This window comes from Enhydra lutris, unplaced genomic scaffold (genome assembly GCF_002288905.1).
Source record: "Enhydra lutris kenyoni isolate GAN:26980312 unplaced genomic scaffold, ASM228890v2 scaffoldscaffold22, whole genome shotgun sequence".
Lineage (NCBI taxonomy): Eukaryota > Metazoa > Chordata > Mammalia > Carnivora > Mustelidae > Enhydra > Enhydra lutris.
Genome location: NW_019154106.1, coordinates 11532644 through 11542198, shown reverse-complemented (window position 1 = coordinate 11542198; position 9555 = coordinate 11532644).

Below are 9555 nucleotides of genomic sequence, written 5' to 3'. Positions count from 1 at the left end.
CAAGGGGGTAGGAGAAGAATAAATGAAACAAGATGGGATTGGGAGGGAGACAAACCATAAGTGACTCTTAATCTCACAAAACAAACTGAGGGTTGCTGCGGGGAGGGGGGTTGGGAGCAGGAGGTGGGGTTATGGACATTGGGGAGGGTATGTGCTATGGTGAGTGCTGTGAAGTGTGTAAACCTGGCGATTCACAGACCTGTACCCCTGGGGATAAAAATACATTATATGTTTATAAAAAATAAAAATAAATAAAAATTAAAAAAAAAAGTGCTTTCTCCATAAGTCTGTCCTAATAGTGTATTTAGGCATAGGCTCTTTAAACTTTCATAGTTCTTTATACAAAACTTGTCTGTGATATTATCTTAGAGGTAATTGTGTACTTAAGAAATTATTAGACGACATATATAATTAAGGGCAAAAACAGTGATAAATTTATTTTTTAAAAGTTCTACACATGTAGTTACTCGATAGATATTTGTTAACTTAAATCAATCTTCTTGGCCACATAAATGATGTGGTATCAAAGAAGACTTGGCGATATGAGAAGAACTACTTTAGAATGGAAAGTGGTGCTCATTCATGGGACTCACAGTAGAGATTTTGTTCAAAAAATATTTGAGTGTTCTTTTTGTGCTAGAAGATGTATTAGCATTTAAGTGTGCAATCGGCCCGAGAGGAGGAGACAATAAACAGGAACTTACAGGAACTGCCCCCAAAGATGCAGAACTTTGAAATAGAATGCAGACTATTCTTGGTGAGATAAGAGGTTTTACCTCATTTTTTTTTAAAAGGTTTAATTTATTTGAGAGAGAGAAAGAGCATGAGTGGGGGGAGAGGGAGAAGAAGAAGCATGCTCCCTGCTGAACAGGGAGTCTGATGTGGGGCTCAATCCCAGGACCCTGGGATCATGACTCAAGTCAAAGGCAGACACTTAACCAACTAAGCCACCCAGGTGCCCCAAGACAAGAGGTTTTAAAAGAAACTTCACAGAAAAATGGCATCAGTTAATGAGAACCTAAGAGGCAATAGGAAAATCTCAGGAGACTAGGTATAGATGCTGTAGAAGGTCCAAAGATGAACATGTCACATTGTAGTAATGATTAGAACAACTTAAAAACCAGATAGTAGGGGCGCCTAAGTGGCTCAGTGGGTTAAAGCCTCTGCCTTCAGCTCAGGTCATGATCCCAGGGTCCTGGGATCAAGCCCCGCATCAGGCTCTCTGCTCAGCAGGGAGCCTGCTTCCCTTCCTCTCTCTCTGCCTACTTGTGATCTCTTTCAAATAAATAAATAAGATCTTTAAAAAAAGAACAAAAAACAAACAAACAAAAAAACAGATAGTAAATATGTTTCAGGTAAATTGAACAAATCAGGGTTAAGAATTGGACTTCCTGGAGCCCAGAGCCACTGAAGCTTTCAGTAGGACAGAAAAGTTTAGGTTAATATAGAATTGCCAAAAGCCATAAAGAATGCTAACTATGTTCTTCTCCAGGAGACCAGGAACCAGGGAGTAGCGCTGATGCAGAACTTAGGTGGAAGACAAATGAGACCACAATGGGTGATCATAGAGTTCATGTCTTAAAGCCAAAATAAGAGGCATTTTTTTTGTGGGGGGAGGCAACTAAGATGATCTCCAAATGTAAGAGTCCCACCAATCCTGACATAGCTTATATGGAAAAGAAACTGCAATGTCTGCTTTTCAACTTCAAATGGAGATCAGAAAAATCAACTGAACTTGGATACTCTACAAGCTGCATCTACCAAGTCAATCTGTGGTTTAAGTATATTTGCCGTAAAATAAGAAACACAAACTCTATGAAACCTCTACCCTTTCCATTTTAGCTTTAAGAGCAGGAAACTTGAAGATATAGGGACCTTCAGAGGGACAAAAAATAAACTCTGTTTTATGGAATACCAGAATGTAAAACAAAACCCCACAAGAAGACATTATAGATAGCATTTAGTCCTATAAAAAAGGAATATCTTCATTGGTTCTGGCTGTGGGTAAAACGAATTAACCATCCTTTACCCTGTCCCTCCCACTGAATGCAGCTAAAAAACTTGCAAAAAGAAGAAAGAGCCATTTGAGGACTCTGAAAAGCAAATAGTAACAGGTAGTTTGGGAAAGAAGTCCAGATTTGGAGGACAGCTGAATTGGTGGTTGGTTTGCCCCTTTTTGTTCCCTCTCCTGTGTCCCCTCGCCTGGACTCAGGGCAGCCTGAAACCCAGAAGTGGGCATTGGCATGGATAGACAGGGATCCAAGAAGAACCATTCCAGTTCAGATGGGAAGACTAAGAAAGGGATTTCTTGCTGGTAACAATGGCAGCAGTGGGACCACCCACAGGCACCTAAAACTCAGGGGGAAAGAGCCTTTTTCTCCAATCAAAGAACATGTTGTTTCTAGAAGGTAAGGTGAACCCCTGTGGATTTTTTTTTTTCCCTCTCCCATCTTCCTGCTGTTGGGACTCAGACCTTGGCATAGTCAAGGGAAACTCCCTTCAGAGTACATAAGTAAAGCTCAGGCTTCTAACCAAGCAGGAGAACCCAGGGAACTGAAAAATACCAGGAAGATTTTGCAGAGGGAGGAGCTCAGGAAAGTGACCTGATAAAGTCATTTATGAATTCCTGGGCTCACCCCTGAGTCACAAATGGGTGGATAGGAATACAAACAGCATACCAGAGACTTTGAGGACTTAGAACTAAGAGATAACCTTCCAGGTGCCCTACTGGACACTGGGTAGAACACATGTGGAACATATCTGAATATCACATTAAAGGCTTTGAAAATAGAACTAACATGGAAGTCACAACATAAGGGGGAGGGAGTGGTGGTCAAAGAATTTCCAACACTTTGAATCTAATACACAGAGAAATTACTAAGGCTAGTGTTGATAGTAACCCTGCCAGCTCTAATCCCCAGAGGAGAATGAGGATGAGGAACAGATGGTAAAGATTTGGGGATTGCCATCGATGTCAACCCCTTTCCAACTGGGCTACTTTCTAGAGCAGTGGATCTTACGCTGTATTATGTATCAGGATCACATGGAAGGCTTGTTAAAACTCAGATCGTTGGACCCTATCTTCTCCTTCTGATTAAGTATGTCTGGGGCATGGTGGGGGGTGGGTGCTGAGAATTTGCATTTGTAACAAGTTCACAGGTGATGCAGAAGCTCCTGGTCCTGGGACCTGCACTATGAGGGTCACTGTTGTAAAACAGCATTGCAGAAGAACCAACTTGGTTTCAAGTGCATATCATTAATTAGAATAGTTGAGAAATCTAGCCAGGATCCTCTGTGACTTAATCTTTTTGTCTAGCAGTTATGTGTTAGGTATTAAACCACACACACACACCTTGGCCCCTAACTCCAGAAACAGCTACTTCTCACACTTCCTCTTCTTTTTCTTCATTTCCTTCTTCACCCCCTCATCCTCCCTCCTCATTCTTTTTTCTTCTCCTTCTTTAGCAACTACTGTATTAGCTATTGAAAAAAAAAAATATATGTGATTTTCCTGACCTCCAGGGACAACAAGAATTCCTTCTCTTTATTTGCTTTCCCCTCCCTCTTCCTCTTTCCCTTTCTTCTCCTCCCTCTCTCCCTACTTTTACTCCTTCCTTGTTTTGGATACAATAACTAAACATTGTTGGAATTTTCATCAGAACAATGAGAATTCTCAGCAGGATGCTGACTCAGAAGAAGCCCCAGAATTTTTCCTCCAGTAATTATTCACAAGTTGTTACAACATGGGACACAGGAGTCCCATTTCTCATAGATAACGTAATGCCTTTTGGTTCATTTAGTAGTTAGGCACCTACCCCTGAGTTTTCCAGCTGAATAATGGATCTACAGATGGGATTCAGTGGTTCATTTACAATTTTTATAAACTGAACATACTGGACGTACACATAAAGAGAGATCAATCTTTAGAAAATAGAACTAAAAAGCCCTGTTATTTGCAATGAAGTCCTCAACACTGGATGTTCCTTCTGTACTTTTTTGGCCTTTGGGATTTGGGCAGGAAGAAAAGAACCTAAGAAAGGTAACAGAGGAACTAGTTTTACCAAGCCCTACAAAGAATAGGAAAGCATTTTTGGAATGTCTAAGAAAGAAAACAAAAACTATATTTATAATCTTTCTGAAATCAAGAAATGAAGAATGAGTTTGTTTTCATTCTTTTCATAATTTTCCTTTTTAGAAAAATATCCACATAGACTCCATAGAATTCCAACACTGGATATTTACTCAAAGAATGTGAAAGCACTAATTCAAAAAGAGAGAAGCATCCTTATGTTTATTGCAACATTAAATAAAATAGCCAAATTATGGAAGCAGTCCAAGTGTCCTTCAATCAATGATTGGATAAAGATGAATGGATAAAGAAGTGGTGTGTATATTTAAAATGGAATATTACTCAGCCATAAAAAGAATGAAATCTCGCCTTTGCAGCAGTGTGGATGGATCTAGAGGGTATAATGCTAAGTATAAATAAGTAAGTTAGAGAAAGGCAAATACCATATGATTTCACTCGTATTTGGAATTTAAGAAACAAAGTGAGTGAACACAGAAAAAAAGAAAAATAATCAGCATCCTAAATAAAAAAAGATAGAAAGTTATAAAAAACTGTGTCTATAAAAGATTTGTAATGACATTGGAAATGAATATAATTTTCAGTGAAAAAAGATAATGTATAATACAAGTATGTTAAAAATATGCTGTACAAGAGATCAAATGGAAATTTAACAAAACATTAAAATAAGTTGTTTTTTTAGTGCTGGGAATCAAGTTTATTTTATTTATTTTTATTAACATATAATGTATTATTTGCCCCAGGGGTATTTACTGGTCTGTGAATTATCAAGCTTACACATTTCACAGCACTCACCTTAGTACATACCCTCCCCAATGTCCATAACCCAGCCACCCTATCCCTACCCTCCACCCCCCAGCAAACCTCAGATTGTTTCATGAGATTAAAAGTGTCTTATGGTTTGTCTCCCTCGTGATCCCATCTTGTTTAATTTTTTTCCTTCACTAGCCCCCACACCCCCCTGCCGTGCCTCTCAAATTCCTCATATCAGAGAGATCATTTGATAATTATCTTTCTCTAGTTGACTTATTTCGCTTAGCATGATACCCTCTAGTTCCATCCACATCACTGCAAATTGCAAGATTTTGTTTCTTTTGATGGCTGCATAATATTCCATTACACACACACACACACACACACACACACACACATCTTTATCCATTCATCTGTTGATGGACATCTAGGTTCTTTCCATAGTTTGGCTATTGTGGACATTGCTGCTCTAAACATTAAAGTGCATGTGTCCCTTTGGATCACTACATTTCTATCTTTGGGGTAAATACCCAGCAATGTGATTTCTGGGTCATAGGGTAGCTCTATTTTCAGCTTTTTGAGGAACCTCCATACTGTTTTCCAGAGTGGCTGCTCCAGTTTGCATTCCCACCAGCTGTGTAGGAGGGTTCCCCCTTCTCCACATCCTTGCAACATCTGTTTCCTGACTGGTTAATTTTAGCCATTCTGACTGGTGTGAGGTGGTATCTCATTGTGGTTTTGATTTGTATTTCCCTGATGCCGAGTGATGTGGAGCACTTTTTCATGTGTCTGTTGGCCATCTGGATGTCTTCTTTGCAGAAATGTCTGTTCATGTCTTCTGCCCATTTCTTGATTGGATTATTTGTTCTTTGGGTGTAGAGTTTGATAAGTTCTTTATATATTTTGGATACTAGCCCTTTATCTGATATGTCATTTGGGAATATCTTCTCCCATTCTGTCAGTTGTCTTTTGGTTTTGTTAACTGTTTCCTTTGCTGTGTAAAAGTTTTTGATCTTGATCAAGTCCCAGTAGTTCATTTTTGCCCTGGCTTCCCTAGCCTTTGGCGATGTTTCTAGGAAGAAGTTGCTGTGGCTGAGGTTAGAGAGGTTGCTCCCTGTGTTCTCCTAAAGGATTTTGATGGGTTCCTGTCTCACATTAAGGTTTTTCATCCATTTTTTTAGTCTATTTTTGTGTGTGGTGTAAGGAAATGGTCCAGTTTCATTCTTCTGCATGTGGCTGTCCAATTTTCCCACCACCATTTGCTGAAGTGACTATCTTTTTTCCATTTGACATTCTTTCCTGCTTTGTCAAAGATTAGTTGACTTCAGAGTTGAGGGTTCACTTCTGGACTCTCTACTCTTTTCCATTGATCTAAGTGTCTGTGTTTGTGCCATTACCATACTGTCTTGATGATGACAGCTTTGTAATAGAACTTGAAGTCTGGAATTGTGATGCCACCAACTTTGGCTTTCTTTTTCAATATTCCTTTGGCTATTCAAGGTCTTTTCTGGTTCCATATACATTTTAGGATTATTTGTTCCATTTCTTTGAAAAAAATGGATGGTATTTTGATAGGGAGTGCATTAAATGTGTAGATTGCTTTAGGTAGCACAGACATTTTCACAATATTTGTTCTTCCAATCCATGAGCATGAAACATTTTTCCATTTCTTTGTGTCTTCCTCAATTTCTTTCATGAGTACTTTATCGTTTTCTGAGTATAGATTCTTTGTTTCTTTGGTTAGGTTTATTCCTAGGTATCTTATGGTTTTGGGTGCAATTGTAGATGGGATTGACTCTTTAATTTCTCTTTCTTCTGTCTTGTTGTTGGTGTAAAGAAATGCAACTGATTTCTGTGCATTGATTTTATATCCTGACACTTTACTGAATTCCTGTACAAGTTCTAGCAGTTCTGGAGTGGAGTCTTTTGGGTTTTCCACATATAGTATCATATCATCTGCTAAGAGTGATAGTTTGACTTCTTCTTTGCCGATTTGGATGCCTTTAATTTCTTTTTGTTGTCTGATTGCTGAGGCTAGGACTTCTAGCACTGTGTTGAATAGCAGTGGTGATAGTGGACATCTCTCCCTTGTTCCTGATATTTCCTGATGATATTTGCTGTGGGTTTTTCATAGATGGCTTTGATTATATTGAGGTATGTACCTTGTATGTCTACACTTTGAAGAGTTTTCATCAAGAAAGGATGCTGTACTTTGTCAAATGCTTTTTTTTAGCATCTATTGAGAGTATCACATGGTTCTCGTTCTTTCTTTTATTAATGTATTGTATCACATTGATTGATTTGTGGATGTTGAACCAACCTTGTAGCCCAGGAATAAATCCCACTTGGTTGTGGTGAATAATCTTTTTAATGTACTGTTGGATCCTATTGGCTAGTATTTTGGTGAGAATTTTCGCATCTGTATTCATCAAGGATATTGGTTTGTAATTCTCCTTTTTGAGGGGGGTCTTTGGTTTTGGGATCAAGGTAATGCTGGCCTTATAAAAAGAATTTGGAAGTTTTCCTTCTATTTCTATTTTTTTGGAACAGTTTCAGGAGAATAGGTATGAATTCTTCTTTAAGTGTTTGGTAGAACTCCCCTGGGAAGCCATCTGGCCCTGGGCTTTTGTTTGTTGGGAGATTTTTGATGATGGCTTCAATCTCCCTACTGGTTATGTGTCTGTTCAGGTTTTCTATTTCTTCCTGATTCAGTTTTGGTAGGTTTATATTTCTCTAGGAATGCATCCATTTCTCCCAGATTTTCAAATTTGCTGGTGTATAGTTGCTCATAATATGTTCTTATAGTAGTTTGTATTTCTTTGGTGTTTGTTGTGATCTCTTCCCTTTCATTCATGATTTTATTAATTTGGGTCCTTTCTCTTTTCTTTTTGATAAGTCTGACCGGGGGTTTATCAATCTCATTAATTCTTTCAAAGAACTAGCTCCTAGTTTTGTTGATTTGTTCTACTCTTCTTTTGGTTTCTATTTCATTGATTTCTGTTCTGATCTTTATTATTTCTCTTCTCCTGTTGGGTTTAGGCTTTCTTTGCTGTTCTTTCTCCAGCTCCTTTAGGTGTAGGATTAGGTTGTTTACTTGAGACCTTTCTTATTTCTTGAGAAAGGCTTGTATTGCTATATACTTTCCTTTCAAGACCACCTTTGCTGTGTCCCCAATATTTTTAAGACCTGTGTTTTCATTTTCATTTGTTTCCATGAATTTTTAAAAATTCTTCTTTAATTTCCTGATTGACCCATTCATTCTTCAGTAGGGTGCTCTTTAGCCTCCATGTAGTTGAGTTCTTTCCAACTTTCCTCTTGTGATTGAATTCTAGTTCCAGAGCATTGTAGTCTGAAAATATGCAGAGAATGATCCCAATATTTTGGTACAGGTTGAGACCTAATTTTTTTGACCCCAGATGTGGTCTATTCTGAAGAATGTCCCATGTGCACTAGAAGAATCTGTTTTCTGCTGCTTTGGGATGGAATGCTCTAAATATATCTGTGATGTCAATTTGGTCCAGTGTGTCATTTAAAGCCTTTATTTATTTGTTGATATTTTGCTTAGATGATCTGTCCATTTCAGTAAGGGGGGGGTGTTAACGTCCCCTACTATTATTGTATTATTGTTGATGTGTTTCTTTGATTTTGTTATTAATTGGTTTATATAATTGGCTGCTCCCATGTTAGGGGCATAGATATGTAAAATTGTTAGATCTTCTTGTTGGGCAGAACACCAAATGATACTGTCCTTCCTCATCTCTTATTATAGTCTTTGGCTTAAAATCTAATTGATCTGATATAAGGATTGCCACCCCAGTTTTCTTTTGACATCCATTAACATGGTAAATTATTTTCCACCCCCTCACTTTAAATCTGGAGGTGTCTCTGGGTCTAAAATGAGTTTCTTGTAGACAGCATATTGATAGCCCTCATTATTTTATCCATTCTGATACCCTGTGTCTTTTGATTGGGCCATTTAGCCCATTTACATTCATGGTAACTATTGAAAGGTACGAATTTAGTGCCATTGTATTGCCTGTAAGGTGACTGTTATTGTATATTGTCTCTGTTCCTTTTTGATTTGTTACTTTTAGGTTCTCTCTTTGCTTAGAGGACCCCTTTCAATATTTCCTGTAGGGCTGGTTTGATGTTTGCAAATTCTTTTAGTTTTTGTTGTCCTGGAAGCTTTTTATCTCTCCTTATATTTACAATGACAGCGTAGCTGGATATAGTATTCTTGGCTACATATTTTTCTTGTTTAGTGTTCTGAATATATCATGTCAGTCCTTTCTGGCCTGCCAGGTCTTTGTGGATAGGTCTGCTGCCAATCTAATATTTTTACCATTGTATATTGCAGACCTCTTGTCCCAAGCTGCTTTCAGGATTTTCTCTTTTTCACTGAGGTTTGTAAGTTTTCCTTTTAGATGATGTGTGTGGACCTATTTATATTGATTATGAGGGGAGTTCTCTGTGCTTTCTGGATTTTGATGCTTGTTCCCTTCACTAAATTACGGAAATTCTCTGCTATAATTTGCTCCAATATACCTTCTGCTCCTCTCTCTCTTTCTTTTTCTTCTGGGATCCCAATTATTCTAATATTGTTTCATCTTATGGTACCACTTATCTCTCAAATTCTTCCCTCATGGTCCAGTAGTTGTTTTTCTCTCTTTTGTTCAACTTCTGTATTCTCCATCATTTGGTCTTCTATTTCACTA